Source organism: Trachypithecus francoisi, unplaced genomic scaffold, assembly GCF_009764315.1.
Source record: "Trachypithecus francoisi isolate TF-2019V2 unplaced genomic scaffold, Tfra_2.0 Lachesis_group3, whole genome shotgun sequence".
NCBI classification, from domain to species: Eukaryota; Metazoa; Chordata; class Mammalia; order Primates; family Cercopithecidae; genus Trachypithecus; species Trachypithecus francoisi.
Window position 1 is genome coordinate 141,438,567 of NW_022681468.1, and position 18,406 is coordinate 141,456,972.

Consider the following 18,406-nt stretch of genomic DNA (forward strand, 5'->3'; position numbering starts at 1 on the left):
CTTAACATCCCTCAAATGCATAACGCTCATTTAATTTGTGTTCACTTTTCCTCCTCAATCTGGGCAACATAATCTTTTTCCTTTAGCCTAAATAGATCACACACCTCTTATTTGCAACAGATCTCTAGTGCTACCTCCTTCACAGAACTCCCTTCCTGTGAGCTTTGATAGAGCTTCAGTTGCATCATACTGTTCAGCAACCAATCCCATTAGTCCTTAAGGATTTGATATATTCATAATCTTGCCAAATGAATCCTAAGCTCCTTGGGCCAGGAACTATAGATTATACTGTAATATATATACCGTATTGTACTACACTATACCATATTCTACTATACTACGTAAAACTGTACTATTTTGTACCTACGTTTTGTTTTTGTTTTTTTTTTTTGGCTCATTGTTGGTTGTATTTAGGTAAACTCTTCCCCCACTCCATATCCCACCATCATATATGATGTTATTTCACTTCATCATTCCCTCACAACTCCACTGTGTCAAAGATAAATAAAAAGAGCTTTTTATTAAGGGGAAAAATATATACAGTATATTACTAACCATGTTTATCCCATCTTTGAGAATCCATATTTATGTACACAGATATAGTACACATTTTTAGGTACAGAGTTTATTCTGGTGTTCATGACTACATCTTTTATATTCATTTGAAATTGTTAATTAAGAGCCTGGCTCTTTTTTTCTTTTCTCCTAGTAATCTGATCTCAAGGGAGAAAAAATAATTTAAATAGACTATTAGAGAGGTTCTCTCATCTTCAATAAAGGTGTTTTTTTGCAGAGAGCTAAACTTTGACAGACATTTACTTTTTTTTAAAGTCATTTTATGCCTGTCAACATGGAAAATAATTTGCCCAGGAGAAATGAGAATGTGGTTGTTTATTCTTTAGCAATATATGCAACTTCAAATTCAACAAGCTAAAAATCTATTTCTTTCAGAATATCAATTAACTGTCAAAAACCTGCATCTCAAGTGATTGTGTGCTGCACGTTTCTCTCTTAATTCATGCACACCATGGATTGTATAGCATTACCTCATATACAGTAATCATCATGTGTCAATGTGAGATACTGAAAAATACACCATGAGTGTCCCACTAGATATCAGAGCCATCCAAGTCTAATTAACTTGTTTTATAAACTGTTTCTAGTTCTTGTCTGCAAATATACAAACATCAGAAATCAGAAGTCAGTCTAAATATTCGAATACCCGTGGCTGGGTGCAGTGGTTCATGCTTGTCATCCCAGCACTTTGGGAGGCCAAAGTGGGTGGGTCGCTTGAGGCCAGGAGTTCCAGAGCAGCCTGGTCAACATGGTGAAACCCTGTCTCTAATAAAAATACAGAAATCAGCCGGGCGTAATGGTGGCATGCCTGTAGTCCCAGCTACTCAGAAGACTGAGGCACTAGAATCACTTGAACCCGGTAGATGGAGGTTCCAGTGAGCTGAGATCGTGCCACTGCACTCCAGCCTGGGCAACAGAGGACGAGTCGCTCTAAAAGAAAAAAAAAAATTTAATATCTTACTGCAGTAAATAATAAAATTTTAACTTTAACTTGCTGTTCTTTGGTTATCTCTACTTTCAGTTTGAATTTATATACTTTGTGCCTTTTAACATTGCCTTGGAACAATTTAATAATTGTTACAAAAGGCATTCCTTTCCATATGAAACAGACTCATGAACTATGAATTATTGTACGTGGGTCAGTTACCATTGTAATTCATCATTGGCTTTCCTAGTGTCAAGACTCTGTCTTGCTTCGCTGCAGAGCAAAAGTTATACTCCTTTCAATTCAGGAGGATCCATACATAAGAGACAATCCTACAGAAGAGAATAAAGCTGATTATCTTTACCAATCCAATGGGCATATTGAAATTTCTAGCCATTTGGGATCTGCACTATGTTAGAGGGAGATCAGGCCAGAACCGGACAGGGCACAGAGGAGAAGTGTATGATGTGCCTCGGCCTCCATCATCTTTTCAGTGCAGGGTGGTTGTATTCACAGAGTTCAGGCAAAAGAGAATACCAATGGCTTATGCGTGTTCTGTATTCATCTGGGCCAAGCCTGCTACACAGTTACTCAGTCTCAGGGTCTAGGAAGCCCTCAGCCTTCTCAGAAGAAAGCAAAGGAAAGGAAAACTAGGAAGAGTTCAACAGCTTGGGTTGTAATTTCTGCACTTTTATGACAAATTCTTGTAATGTTTACTCAATTTTTCCAGAAAAGGTTATATCTCTGCCTCCCAGGGTTTTGTAAGTAATGCTGACACATTTTTGTAACAGCTGTCATTGAACAATATTTACTTTTCTTCTAGTTTTTATAATGAAGTTAGAATTCATAGAAAAGGGACATATGAAATATTTTGTCTGTGGTTTTGAGACCATATTGAGGCAGTAGCAATAAAGGAAATGGGTGGAGAATTTTCATTAACTCTATTAAACTTGAATTTTCCCAAACTGGACACATTATCTTGCTAGAAAGTTACACTGAGCTCCCCGAACACTAAATTCCTTTCTTTTTGCTCTCTCCAACCTTACCTCCTTTCTTTTTAACTAATCTGAAATGTAAATTATTTTGCCTAGCAAAGAACACAGAATAACTATAGAACAGTGCTTTGCAAAGAATAGGTAGTCAGTAAATTGTTTCAAAATGAAAGAAAGTCACTTGTAATTTTAATTGGCATGTTTAGGAAAGATGAATTTCAGTAAATCATTTTTCTTCTGCCCTTTAAAATAATGTTTACTTATTTCTAATGCATAACCTTTGTCATAAATCATATATAATACAATGAGAAAATAAAAACCACTGACAATCTTTTCACAATGATAACATTTTGATGTATTTTTTTGTATTTTTCTTTTGATATACATTTCCTATATATGATTTGTTTCCTGTTTCTTTTTTACTTACCATTGTATCATGCACATTTTCCCAAATCATTAATATTTTTCCAAGACATGATATTTCAATAGGAATGTCATATAACTATATCACCGTGTATTCAACTGTTGCCTTTCTGTTAGTCAAAAAGATTATTTCTAATATTTCAATATAATAAATAATACTGCTGTGAATATCTGTATGTAAAAATCTTGTTGGTAGTTCTGATTGTTTTCTTAGTTTGGTTTCTGGAATTAAAATGAAAAGTAAAGGCATGTTGGCATTTTAAGACATTTTTATTGTGGACAACTTAAAGCATAAAGAAAAGTGACAAAATGGTAAAGTGAAACCCACGCACCCATCACTCAGCTTCAACAGCGATCAACTTGGGCAAATTCACTTATCCTCCACCACCACCCACATCCCTCCGCCTGGGTTATTTTGAAGCAGATACCAGGTGTCTGGCCATTCCATGCTAAAACTCATCCTTGACTTCTTTCCCTGGTCCCACACATCCAATCCATCAGCACGTTCCACTGTTTTTGTTTTTATCTCCAAGAATACCCTGACTGTGTCCTGTCCTCTATCTCCATCAGTGTTACTCTAGTGCAGGCACCATCGTCTCTCACCTGGACCACTCCAAGAGCCTCCTAATTGCTTTTCCTGCTTCTCTTGCCCACATCTTTTGAGATAAAGATGTAAGATTTCTAACAATGATTTTAAGACAATTTCCCATAGCAATTTGTAACAAATTCATCTTGCCTAATTCTTAAATTTATCTGTTGAGCTTATTTTTTTTAAAAGAATTACAAAAAATGTCCAATCTATTTCTTTCTTTTTTTTTCTTGAGACAGAGTCTTGTTCTGTCACCAGGCTGGAGTGCAGTGGCACGATCTCAGCTCACTGCAACCTCCGCCTCCCGGGTTCAGGCGATTCTCCTGCCTCAGCCTCCTGGCTAGCTGGGACTACTGGCATGCGCCACCATGCCCAGCTAATTTTTTTTTTTATTTTTAGTAGTGATGGGGTTTCACCATGTTGACCAGGATGGTCTCAATCTTCTGACCTCGTGATCCGCCCACTTCGGCCTCCCACAGTGCTGGGATTACAGGCATAAGCCACCGCACCTGGCTCTTCCAATCTATTTCAAAGAGGTTATTCTTGGTGCAACATCAGCAAATAATTTCTCTGTGGGGGTGTGTGTGTATATATGTGTGTGTGTGTGTGTGTGTGTGTGTGTGTGTGTGTCTTCCTCCCTTTCTCTCTCTCTTTCTCTAGAGATATAGAGGTGAAGAGAGAGAGAGAAAGAGAAAGAGAGAGGAATATATGTAGGCATGTATCTATACATCTATCTAGATCTAGATCTATACTATGAGCACAGTTGGATGGTCGAGGGATAGTTTTGTCTGGAGAGACGAAGTTAAATTAAGCGACTCATTAGGGTTCCTTCCAGATACTGAATTTTTGGAGTCTATGAGACCTCTTGATATAATATAAATTTCCAGGTAAAAATTAAGCAAGAAGAAGCTTATTGCTTTTGAAGACATGGTAAAGAAATAATATTAGATTAAGGCCCTTATACTCATGCCCTTGAATAATTCCCTGCCTTCGAGTGTGGGCTGGACCTAGTAACTTCTTCTAAAAACAGAATACCATTCAGAAACACTGATGGAATATCACTTCTGACAATAGGTTATAAAAGCACTGGCTTTCATCTTGCTCTCTCTCTCTCTCTGGAAGCCCTTGTTCTCACGAAAACAATCTGCCATTTTGTGAGTATCCCTGAGAAGAGGCCCATATGGCAAGGAACTGACGCCATCAACAGGCAGCGAGGATATGAATACTGCCAACATCCACATGAGTGAGGTGGGGAGCAGATGCCCCAGTCCAGCCTTGAGATGACTGCGGCCCCAGCAGATACGTGATTGCAGCCTTGTGACAGACCCCAAGTGAAAGGCGTTCAGCTAAGTGGCTCTTGGATTCCTGACCCACAGAAACTGTGAGATAATGACATGCTTGTTGTTTTAAGTGGCTAAGTTTTGGAATGGAATGTGGCATTTATCATGCAGTAATAGATAACTAACACCTCGTCCTACACCCTACCTCATCCCTACTCTTCACACCTGCCCACTGGGATCACATTCCCCAGGGAAGTGCTCACAGGTAGGTTTTTTTTGTCTTAGGGCGTGTTTCTGAGAAACTTTGACCAAGACATATTTTCTTCACGTTCTCTGGTAGTTATTTGTTGATAGCTCATTCTCTGTCAGATGTGAGCCTCTTTTTAAACATTTATTTGGCCTAGAAGACAGCAAATTTTTTTGATTGCTCATTCCCCTCTTTTCTCAGCTCAGAATAACTTTCCTCAGGGATTCTTTCGGCTGATGCTTCCGTACCAGTTTTTTTTTTTTTTTTTTTTTTTTGAGGCAGAGTCTCGCTCTGTCGCCCAGGCTGGAGTGCAGTGGCGCGATCTCGGCTCACTGCAAGCTCCGCCTCCCAGGTTCACGCATTCTCCTGCCTCAGCCTCCTGAGTAGCTGGGACTACAGGCGCCCCCCACCGCGCCCGGCTAATTTTTGTATTTTTTTTTTGGTAGAGCGGGGTTTCACCATGGTCTCGATCTCCTGACCTTGTGATCCGCCCGCCTCGGCCTCCCAAAGTGCTGGGATTACAGGCTTGAGCCACCGCGCCCGGCCAAGTTTTCCTCATTTCTCCCTTAGGGACCCTTACAAGTTTTGTGCATGCATCTGCGTTTCCTACCCTCCCTGACTGTTATCTTCTCTCTCTTCACGTCCTCTTTTTGTATCATGAAATAGGTTCTCATGTTGATTTTTCGCATTTTCGATTCAGTTTTCAACTAAGTTATTTTCACTCCAGCTCCAGATGATAGTAACTTCTAGAGTTGATAAAGATACCTTTTCTGAAAAATCTTCAGCTACTTCTTATTAAGTTTTATATTGCCCTTTGTTTTGGTTAAAAATCTATTTTTGAGATATAGGCGATTATGGTAATAACCTAGAGTGCTGGGGAACTCAGGTGAGGAGCAAAGTAACTCAGAACCTGGGGTGCGGCAATGACCTGGGGACAATATGGAGAAAGTGGAGGGGGAGCTGCAGACTTGCTGTGATGAGAAGCACAGCTACATTAGGATCAGCCTACATATTTCCCTTCAGATAACACCATGAGAAGTGCAAACTAGACAAGATCATCTTATGTGTTTTCCTGAGGCCGTAGGTTGCCTTTCTGGGATGACCTGTCTCCTTCAAAGCTATTCTTGACATTTATTTGAGTTAGGTTTCATTTATGTCAGAATATTTAGAGTGAGGCCATACTACCATGATTGATTTCAAGTTTCACCCTCCCCTAGGAATGACCTTGGAAATAAGCAAGTGATGTCTTCATTTCACATGTGGGAAAAACTGGTTCACAAAGAAGTAATTTATCCAAGATGGGAAACAGTGGCGGGGCAGAAAACTTTTATAATCTTCTAATATTTGTATAAATTATTTAACAATTATGCTGTTTTAAAATCGCATTTTTATGAAAGTTTTTAAAGTTTAGTGTGGACTGACATTCAGTGAAGTCCTCAATGTTTATCTTCCATATGTCCAGTCTTCCATATCCACAGACTTTGGCGCCTTCCCTCTTTCTCCAGCTCTCCCTACGTGTGATATTTCAACCAAGGATCCCTTGTCAAAATCTGACCTCAGCAAAGGAACCAAATCTATGCCCTCATACAAGAAAAGCATTTATGAATGCTTACTGTATTAATTCCCTTTAAAAATTATTACAAATAAGTGAATCTCTAATTGTAAAATTTGGGGACTCCAAAAGCTGGGAAAAGGATTGGAGGACCGAGGTGATGAGCAGGGAAAGAAGTTTTGAACAACTTTCTTTTCTTGGGCCTTGTTGCTCACCATGTGACAACATCCTCTTACTTTTCGTGTTATGGGAAAGTGCCCTGCAGTGCTAGCAAGGTGTACCCAGGGTGGCCGGGCGCGGTGGCTCAAGCCTGTAATCCCAGCACTTTGGGAGGCCGAGACGGGCGGATCACGAGGTCAGGAGATCGAGACCATCCTGGCTAACATGGTGAAACCCCGTCTCTACTAAAAAATACAAAAAAAACTAGCCGGGCGACATGGCGGGCGCCTGTAGTCCCAGCTGCTTGGGAGGCTGAGGCAGGAGAATGGCGTAAACCCAGGAGGCGGAGCTTGCAGTGAGCTGAGACCCGCCACTGCACTCCAGCCTGGGCGGCAGAGCAAGACTCCGTCTCAAAAAAAAAAAAAAAAAAAAAAAAAAAAGGTGTACCCAGGGAGAGGACAATGCAAATAATTAATCCTGCTTACTCAGGCTTACATTTTTACACATGAAACATAGTTTCTTTTACATGTTTATTTACTTATTGGTTATCAGGAAGACTGACAGAGCTGGGTGATGTGAAAGGGACATTATATTCTGATATCCTTCAGATAGAGAAATCCTAAAGTGCGGTTAATTTCTTGTCCATATTCAGCTGCTGGATTGCATACATCTCTATCACTAGCAACCTGTACAGAATGGCCAAGGGATGGAGTATGTGGCATTGGGAACAGAGATTGTCTTTGGAGATTTCTGCAATATTCCCTGCAACTTCAGGACCTTCTTGCTCTTGAAAGTTGCAGTTTCATATTGGCTGCTGTACCAGTCCTGTATGATATGCTACTTATCAATAAAATGAATTGGTTTCTCCAGGGTGTGGTTATCTCATTATGTTTTTAATTTGCATTTCCCTGATAACTAATAATGTTAAACATCTTTCCATATGCCATCTATGTATCTTTTTATGCAAAACTTAAATATTTTGTACATTTTTCTAAAATTGGTTTTTCTTACTGAGTTGTAAGAGTTATTTATGTATTCTGATGTAAGTCCTATGTCAGATATATATATTAGAGTCAATTCTTTTTTTTTTTTTTGAGACAGAGTCTCTCACTCTGTTGCTCAGACACTAATGTGATCATAGCTAGTGAGCTTCAAACTCCTGGGCTCAAGCAATTCTTCTGCCTCACCCTCCTGAGCAGTTGAGACTACAGGTGCATGTGGCCACACCTGGCTAATTGTTTATTTTTTGGTAGAGATGAGGTCTCACTATGTTGCCCAGGTTGGTCTTGAACTCCTGGCCTCAAATGATCCTCCTGCCTCAGCCTCCCAGGTTTCCTTACACACACACACACAAATTCTAAAACAACAACAACAACAAACCTGCTCTCTGCCATCAAAGAATGGGGAAAAGAGTGGCCTAACAACAAAACACAATTGTTTTGGCAAATTCAAAATCTGCCAAACTCTGTTCAAATGCCAATGGAAAAATTGTAGCCTCCTCCTCTAGCCCACAAAGACAAACTTGAGTGCTCTGATTCCCCAGCTGAGTGGTATCAGCAGAGCTGAGGTGGAAGCTGATGGTTCCTTCTCTACCTGATGAAAGGGAAGGGTGCTCTGATTCTCTTGGAAGTAAAAGATGTTTGGACTCTCCTGCCAGGGTACCATCTGCAGGGTCCTGTGCTGAAATGGGCCTCCATGCTCGCTCGGAAGCAACAAGAATTAACAAGGCAGTGTGAGGCAATTGTAGTCACCACTAGGTTGAAAGGAGACCTAGACAAATCCACAATTATAGTTGGAGACTTTAATATCCTACTTTCAGTAATTGATAGAATTATAAGATAGAAAATTGTTTTGGCTATTCTAGTTCCTTTATATTTTCCCTATAAAATTTGAATCAGTTTTTTTAATGTCTGCATAAATGTATACTGGGATTTTAATTGAGATTATGTTTATAGGCTCATTTAGGAAGAATTTATTTCTTAACAACATTGAGCCTTTTGATCTATAAACTATTACATCTTTCCATTTATCTAGATCTTCTTTAATTTCTTTTAGGAATATTTTATAATTCTTATGTGAGTCTTGCATATATTTTATTAAATTTATTTCTAAGTATTTCAAATTTAAAGTGACATTTTTTAGAATGAATATGCCTTTGTTTGGCCTTCATTTTGGAGGACATTTTTGCTGGGTAGAGAATTTGTGCCTGACAATTTTTGTTTGTTTGTTTCCACACTCTAAAGATATTATTCCACTGTTCCCTTACCTCTGCTGTTTCTGATCAGAAGTCAATATTAATTTGCATTATTGTTCCCCTGTATGTAATGTGTCATTTCTTTGGCTCCTTTCAATATTTTCTCCTTATCTGTGTGTGTTTTTTAGCAGCCTAAACATAGTCTTTTTTATATTGATTCTTCCCCAGTTTGCTGAGCATCCTCAGTCTGTAAATATAGCAACATTTTTGGTCATAGTTATTCAACAACTATGCTTTCTGCTGTCTGTCTCTTTCTCTTCCTCTCTAACTTCAGATACTTGTATGATAGATCTTTTGATATGGTCTCAGAAGTCCTTGAGCTCCATTAATTTTTTTTTAAGTCTTTTGTCCTTTTTCTGTGTGTTCTTCATATTGGATAATTTCTATTGATTGATATTCAAGTTCCCTGACTCTTTTCAATATGATCTCACTTCTCATGTTTAGCTCATCCAATATATTTTTAATTTCAGATTTCTCATTAGTTCTTTTTTACTTTCTGTTTCACTGCTGTTCCTCTGCCCTTTAATTCCTCATGAGCGTATTTTCCTTTGCTTCATTCAGCACAATTATTTTTATTTTTACTTTTCAACTTTTATTTTAGATTCAGAAAGTACACATGCAGGTTTGTTACCTGGGTATGTGGCATGATGCCAAGGTTTGGGGTACGAATGATCCCATTACCCAGGTGCTGAGTGTAGTACCTAACAGTTAGTTTTTACCCCTTCCCCCATCTCTCCCTCCCCTCTCTAGTAGTCCCCAGTTTCCATTGTTGCCATCTTTATTTCCGTGAGTACCCAATGTTTAGCTCCCACTTATAAGTGAGAATATGTGGTATTTGGCTATGTAGTATTCTATGGTGTATATGTACCACATTTTGTTTAATTGATCAGAATTATGATACCTGCCTTAAAACTTCTTTTCTGATAATTCCAATATGTGGGTCATCTTGAAGTTTCTATCTCTTGATTGTCTTTTCTCCTGAAAATTGCTCACATTTTATTGTTTCTTTGTATTTTGAATGCTAGGAGTTGTATCCTGGACATTATGAATGTTTAATAGCGAAGACTCTAGATTTTGTTGTACTTCTTCAAACAGAGTTGTGATTTGGTTTTGTTTTGTTTAATGGGCAATTAACTTTATTGTATTCAAAGTTACGAATACAACAGACTATGAACTCTGTCTCTTGGACAGTAGCTCAAACTGCAGTTCAGTTCTTATAGCCTTGACTGGGTTGGATACAGTCTGTCCATCCATGAATATTCACAGGCCAGGCAGACATTTGAAAAGCATGCACACACAAAAATTGTTGTTTCCCCTCTTTGATTCTCTCCTTTTTGGGATTCTCCCCTTACTTTTCATCAGCTGGGTTGCCCTGAACTCTGTACTCTCTTTCTTCAGTCCAGAAAGACTGTGGATTTTCTCTCAAATTTTAGTCAACCTGTACCGTGCTGGTTGCAGTCTGTCTTCAGACCAAAAGTCATAAGAAATAGAAAATTCACCCTGTGCCATTTCCTTCCTCTGGGTATCAACTTCTCTCCAGAATCAGCCTGCCTTTATTCATACTCTAGACCTTTAGATAATTGTGTTGTTGTAGTTATTGTTCATGTGGTTTTGTATTTTTTCTAGCTTATTGTTATTTGTAGAAGGGTTCATCTAGCAGGAACCTATTTAGTCAGACTAAAAGTGAAATAACAAATGGTATTGTTTTTAAAGTGTTCTTTAAAAAATCTATTTCACTTTTTTTTTGCTAATATATAGAATGGTATTGGATTTTTGTATAATGACCTTGTGTCCTATGTCGTTGCTGAATTTACTTTCTAGTTCTAGTCACCTATTTTTTTGTCTATTGTTAGTGTACTCTATATAAATAGCTGTTTTGTCTGTGGCAGTTTGACTTCTCCCTCTCCGATATATATACCTTTCATTTCTTTTTCTCGCGGCAACATTTAGTGCAGTGTTAAATTCAGTGGCAGTATCAGAGATTCTTCCCTTCTTCCTGACTAAAGGTGAAAACATTTGGTCTTTCACCATTGAAAGTGATGTTAGTGTCGTTTCTCCATAGATGTTCTTTATCGGGATGTTCCCTTTTATTCCTAGGTTGCTGAACGTTGGTTGCTGAACGTTTGTTATTACAATTTGGTGTTTAATTTTCTCAAATGTTTTCTCCATATTTTGTTTTTCTCTTTTTATCCATTAGTATGGTGAATTACATTGATTTTTGAATGTTAAAAAAATATCCCTTTGATTCCTAGGATAAACTCTGCTTGTTCATAATGCATTTTTCCTTCCGTATATTGCTGATTCTGATTTGCTAAAAATTTTTTTGAAGATGATTGCCCCAGATTTCTGAGGGTTATTGATCTGTCCTTTCTTTTCCTGTAATGCCCTTGCTTAGTTTTTTCAGAATAATGGTAGGCTAATAAAATGATTGGGAAGTGTTTGCTCTGCTTCTATTTTCTGGTTAAGTTTTTGTAGGAATGTTCCTATATCCTCCATAAATGCTTGATAAACTATATCAGTGAAGCTATTCATACCCAGTATTTTCCTTGTAGAGATATTTTAAATTATGAATTTAATATCTTTAAAGGTATCTTCAGTCCTGTTTCTATTCTTTTGCATCAGTTTGGTAATTTATGTCTTTCAAGACATTTTTGTATTTCATTTAATTTTCCAAATTCATTGACACAAAGTTATTCTTAATATTTCCTTGACCTTGTAATGTCTGTGGGACTTTTAACAATGTCTTTTCTTTTATTTTGAAATGGGTCATTTGTCTCCTCCCCTTTCATCTTGAAGAGTGTTGAACTTATATTATCCATAACAGACTCAGGAATGTTGGAAATGCTGGGCCACACCCTAGAAGAGGGCATCACCTTGAGCTAGTAGTTTTCTGAGGCCAATGGCAAAGCTCAAAGACGGATACAGCTGTGAGCTGTTAGCAGTTAACATTCCCAGCAACTGGGGGCTATGTGCGTCGGCACAGAAGAGGAGAGCTTGGCAGAGAACAGCATTATCCACTTTGTAAGGGAAAACACATTTTGAATGTGAGATAAAGTTTGAGCAAAAGCAGGGTATTAAATAGAAGGAGATTTGCGGTGACAATATGGAATTGGGCTTGGTGAGGGCCAAGGGGCAGAGAAATAAATGTGGAAAGGGCCCCAAACAGTGCTGAGCAACCTGGGTTCCCTGGGTCTGTAGGGGCCTAGGCAAAGAGTTATGTGGATCCTAGAGACAAGGACAAGTCAGCCCAGCTAACGGTATCAACCTTATGTATTTATGTTGATTATCTCATGCTGATGGGCACTCAGGCCAATGAAAGTGGATATTTATTTTTTGCTCAATAAATATGAAATATACTTCTTGGTTCCTGATCAAGGAAGTAATTCCAATGTATTCTCAAATCCTAAGTCAAGAGCTGAATATTTATCTCTGGAAATGTAAATTTATTATTATGTGTTTTAGATAGGTTTTAAACAAAAAAATTCTCTCTTGGAAACAAAACCATCTTGCAAAGCTTTCTTTAATTGATAATCATTTGAGTGTCTACATGCACTAATAATATTTATTATTCACAAATTATCCAGACATGAATGTATTACATGAATGTAGTTTCTTTGTCACCTCCCAAAATTCTGACTATCACTCCAAATGGAGACATGTAGGCCTTTTTTGCTCCTCATGTTTGCCAGGAGCAGAGTCTGTTTCTGATATTTAGAGGGTGTCCCTCCTTTCCTCTTTAATTACACAAGATTCCTACCCTTCTTGCCATGAGAATCTGTTTCCAAGAATATATCTGAAACTCAAAGAACAAATGCTGACTATCAAGAGGATTATCCCTTCCAGGTCAATTTGCAGGTTTATTAGGAATCAAAAGTCTAAACTATAGGAAAATGCAATTTTAATTAGCTGGTAAATTTAATTTCTTACAGATGCTCACAAGTCTGAATCCCATCTCTTCAAAACTGCTGCATCTCCTTACTGACTGGCAAAAATTGTTCCAAAACCTCTGCCTTCTGGCTACTTCACCTTGGCTGGGCTGCCTTCAGAACTGCCACATGTAACAAACACCAAGCTCACCATCTTCTCTCTTCCCCATTCTCATCTTTCTCCTCCTCAATTCCTTAGTTCTGTTCATTCTCTGGCCAACCAATTTCAAGTGTCAGTGTTATCTTTGGCTTGCCTCTCTCCATGGCTTTTCATATTCAATCATTTGTTCAGCTGTAATGATTCTATCATGAAATGACACTATAATTTTCTATTCATTTTCATGTGTACTGACACATCTTTGGAGCACGTGCTCATCACCAAGACCCAGCTGCTGCCTTAGCCTCCTGATCTCCTTTCTTAAATGATTTCTGTTTTTCAGTTGTTCTTGCATGGTGACAAAAAATTAATTTCCTAAATCATGTCATTCCCATGCTTTACATTCTATAATAATGTGCATTTCTTCACAATCCTCAATCTTCTGGTCCCAATCCACTTTCTAATCTTTTCTTTCTCTTTTTCTTCTTTATACAGTCCACCCAGTTTTGTCCATTCTTCTAAGCAGGTTGCATACTTTCCTATATTTGGTCTTTCCTTGTGCAAGAGTTTCTCCTCCAATATGACAGGAGGGCTCTACTGTTCACCTGTAAAGGATTTTTTCCCAAGTTTTCAACCCTCAGCTTATCTCCTCTTTTCTCCATGAAAACTTTTCTGGTCACTGTTGCATAGAGGTCTCTTCCTCTCCTCTGAACATCTAGAACTCCCATTCTCTGTCGGTTTAGTACTTATTGCCTTACATTGTTAGTTTCCTTTTTTTTTTCTTTTTTGGTGTACAGAGTTAAAAATATACTAGACATTAACTGTGATCCTGTGTTCTCTTTCAACTGAAAGCAAATCCCAGGCTGAGCAAATGGGAGAAGCTGAGAGAAGGGGTAATAACTCTACCTAATAAGGGGCTGGTGGGCCTGCAGGGTAGACTGAAGAATCTCAGGACAGAGGCCAGGGGCAGAGAGGAGAACCATGGCGAGCACAGGTATAGGGGTGGATTTGAAAGATCTGGAGATGGGAAAATTAAGGTCTGAGGGAGACATGGGGTTTCCATAGTAAAGAGAGAAAATTGTGCTGTGCGTGGTGTGGCACAATCTTCCCTTCACATCTCATGAGAGTCCTTCAGTAATGACTTAACGTTACATTTTACTGAAGATCATGTCAGATGTTTTCTCATTAAGTCAGATTCTGTTTCTTTGTGATATGACACTGTATGGAGATGGGCTTTCGGGTGAGGACAAGAAGGGCTAACTCCACACACACACACACACACACACACACACACACACATTTGACACTTCTCGGTATTCCATGTGATGCCAAGCCGTACCACGAGTAGAAGGAGTTTGCCTGCTACTTTGGATGTTTGTCCTTGGTGTCTTAGACCTTTGTACCCCTCTTCACCCAATTCCCATAGACTTGTCACAGTCTCCAGTGGTTCTCCCAGTGAGATTCATGTATTCCAGTGACTATGCAAGGAGATCAGTTAGGGTTTGGGAAGAAAATAAAATGAAAAAAAATATATGCACAGGCACCTGTACACACACAAAATTATCCTTTAAAATTTATTTTTTGAGGGGTATGTTTTACAATGTGCATGCAAAGTAGAATTGCCATATAATACTGCTTTGCAATTACAGCACTAGAATTATAAATATTCTTTGAAAGGATCTAATTCATGGATTTCCATACCTTGTTATATTTCAGAGAACTGGACACTTTAAAAATACAGATTCCTAGACTCCACGTCAGACCTACTGAATCAGCATTGGGTGAATGTTAGGGGCAGGAATCTGAAATTTAACAAGGTCCTTGTTTTATCCTGAAACAGCCACCTGTGGTTCTGCCTTTCACTGAAATCGAACTCCCTCATTTTCCTAAAGAGAAAAAGGAGGACCCTAGAAGTAAAGTGACTTTCTGAGACCACAGCAGATGGGTAGCAAAGCCCAGACAGGACCCATAGTCTTCTGTCTTCTAATTTCATGCTTGTTCCATCCCTATTTATGTGGTTGATTTTCAAACTCCGGGCAGAGTTTTCCAGCATTTCCCAGACTCTTCCTTCTCCTATTCTATCACTCTGGACACTTCCCCAAGTTTTTTTTTTAATCTGTGGAAAGATATCCAGTATGATGTCATTAATATTGTTGCTAGCAGAATCATGCAGAAATTGAGAAATTTCAAGCTGTAGCACAAATGGCTTGAGTTCCAGATGGAACTCGAAGGGAACAAATTTTAAGACTACTAAATCATACCAATTGTGATTGAAAAATACAAAAAGCATTCAGGCTTTTGAGGATGAGGGAAACACAAATGAAGGACCTTTGTTAAACCCTTTTGCAAGCATAGATGAGTGAGAACATGGTGGTCCTAATAATTAAAATAGAGAATTTAGGGGAAGAAACAAGTTTAGGGAGTTTGCTGACATATTAGTTACCTCTTTCTGTGTAACAAATAACTTCAACATTTAGCGGCTTCAAACACTACACATTTGTTTTTTTTTTTTTTTTTTTTTTTTTTTTTTGTTGAGACGGAGTCTTGCTCTGTCGCCCAGGCTGGAGTGCAGTGGCCGGATCTCAGCTCACTGCAAGCTCCGCCTCCCGGGTTTACGCCATTCTCCTGCCTCAGCCTCCCGAGTAGCTGGGACTACAGGCGCCCGCCATCTCGCCCGGCTAGTTTTTTGTATTTTTTTTTTTTAGTAGAGACGGGGTTTCACTGTGTTCGCCAGGATGGTCTCGATCTCCTGACCTCGTGATCCGCCCGTCTCGGCCTCCCAAAGTGCTGGGATTACAGGCTTGAGCCACCGCGCCCGGCCACATTTGTTATCTCATTGTTTCTGTGTCACAAATGAGGCATTGCTTAGCTAGATGCCTCGGGCTGAACGTTTCTCATGGCTGAATCAAGGTGTTGGCTGGGGTTGCAGTCTCATCTGAAGACTCCCAAGCTTGCTTGTGTGATTATTATTAATAGCAGAGTTCAGTTCATCAAGGGTGGTTTGGACTGTGGGCCTTAGTCCGTCACTGTGTCAGTTCCTCTCACAGGGCCTCCCTGCAGGGCAGCTCACAACGTGACAGCTGGCTTCCATCAGCGTGGGCAGGCAGGAGGGCAAGAAAGGGCAAGCAAGACAGGCTCCTGAGTCTTTGTGTAACTTCATATTGGAGGTGACATCCCATGGCCTCTGCCATACTCTATCTGCTAGAAGAGAATCACTAGGTCCAGGCCATGCTCAAGGCCATTACCCCTGGGCATGAGTACCCAGACGGGGGATCTTTGGAGGCCTTCGTCGTGGCTGCTACCACAGTTGAGTCTGAATGCCTGTGGGAGGACTAGGTGGAGGCATCCAGCAGGAACTTGGACATCTGAATTTGAAGCTCTAGGGAAATGTCTGGGCTGGAGATTCAGATTTGGGAGTTATTAGTATGTCATGAGCAAGGGGTGAAATCATGGGAATAGATCAAGTTAGCCAGGAAAAACATTTTTTTAGGTATCCAGTAATTACTAGTATGCACTAATTACTAACTTTTTAGAGAAAATTCAGATCTAGAGTGAAAACAAACACAGATATAGGAAAACAGAAAAGTCACTAACCAAAGCTACTTGTTACTCATAACTTAATCAAGACTTTCAGATTCGCCATGAATATTTGGGTTAGGGCAGGTGGCATTTTCTGGTATCATTAGAATACTAAGATCCTGAAGAAAAAGTGCATTCTTTAAAAAAATTATTTAAATAGGTGACCAAATGAAACGTGGAAAATCTCTGGATGGAGAAAAATAAGGTCTAGTTTGCCTTTCATCAGGTTTAAACCAGAGATCAGATGGATCTTATGTTTTCTACAAGTTTTGGGTTACGGATATTATTAACATTCATATAATATGATTAATCGTCATTTAAAGACTGACTCCTACAGGCTCACAATACCCCTCCTCTTTGTAAACACATGGCCCAGGGTGTGTCACAGAAACCTTGGAGAGCTAGAAGTATGTCACCATGAAGGATGGTGCAACACCCTGCATGTCCCCTTTGGCCCATAATCTTCCCTCCCTCTGTGCCTTGGACTCATGCTCATCACTTCCGCCTGGAATGTTCTCCCCATGTAGCCAAATCCTACCCTCCCTTCAAGGCGATCCTCAAATCCCATTTCTTCCATTAAGTCTTCTGATTGGACCACCCCACCCCACCCCACCCCACCTCTCTCCTCTGTGGATCCCTGTCTTGGTGCCAGCCACTTTGGAGAGTCATGCCCAAGCCAGGTTCTGTGCTGGCCTTTTTCTTTAACTCCAGAAGTTGGTAAACTACGGCTGCACAGAGCAAATCTGCCCCTAACCCCTGTTTCTCTATGACCTGCAGGCTATGAATAGTTATTACACTTTTAAATTGATGAAAATGATGAAATGAAGAAGATTTCATTACACATGAAAATTATATGAAATTCAAGTTTCAGTGTCCACAGACAAATTTTTATTTTTGTCAGTAAAATGCGTGTGGAAATTTGTTTTCTTTTGCCTTACGGTTCATGAAGTTTAAAGTATTTGTTAGCTGTCTGTCACTTTATAGAAATTTGCTGACCTCTGCTATAAGCACTCGTTTTCTCCCTCCTGAGAGAGAGCAGACTGCAGGATGGGCACATTTTGGTGGCTTCTGTAGCGTCTCCCATAGTCTGCAACACAAGATTGGTGTTTGGTAACACTTGTTGAATGGAGCTAAGGGAGAATGTTTTTAATTTGTGATGGATAAAATGTTATGTCCTTTCCTGCTGTCCAGGCCTCCGCTTTATTCGCCTCTGCTGTTGGGCTGGTATCTGTTATGTCTGGTAGAAAAAATGACAGGGAATACCAGGGTGGGTCACAGAACTCATGGAAAACACAAGTGAAATGAAGTCTGGGAACCAGAGCTTTTGTTTTGGGTGGAGAGCAACTGTTTGCTTTGGGGGATTGAGGTAATGAAAGTTATTTCAATAACATAATTCAACAGTTGTACATGCTTTCTGCCAGAAAGATGGCTAGGCAGACCTCACCCAGGGACCCCATCCACAAAATGCAAAGGTTAAACACTCAAATGGTGAACAAATTCTCCTCCCTGTTGAGCAGAAGATAAAACTATACATCCACCAGAGTTACAACTATGTAAAATGCACCATATGGACAAAGACGAGAGGCAAAATGAGAAAACTAAAAGAGGGTGGTTGGGATTATGAAAAACTACTTTAAAAAATCTTATAGTTAAGTAGTTAAAATATTTCTAATAAATAAATGTTCTGAAGAATCATGAAAATGAAAACAATTCTCATTTTTTTCTAGCATGTATAAATTTTTACCTTTTTTAAAAACTCTCACCTTTTGCCCTCACAACACTAGAATTTTATATTGAAGTGGGAATT

The 18,406-nt window shown here is 39.3% G+C and overlaps 1 long non-coding RNA gene across 1 annotated transcript; it reads left to right on the plus strand.

The window, feature by feature from the left end:
- Window positions 1-6,760: 6,760 nt before the first annotated feature.
- On the plus strand, window positions 6,761-7,612 carry LOC117069228. Its single transcript, XR_004431460.1, has 2 exons — window positions 6,761-6,859; window positions 7,185-7,612. It is a non-coding gene; the product is annotated as an uncharacterized LOC117069228 (long non-coding RNA).
- Window positions 7,613-18,406: the final 10,794 nt, after the last annotated feature.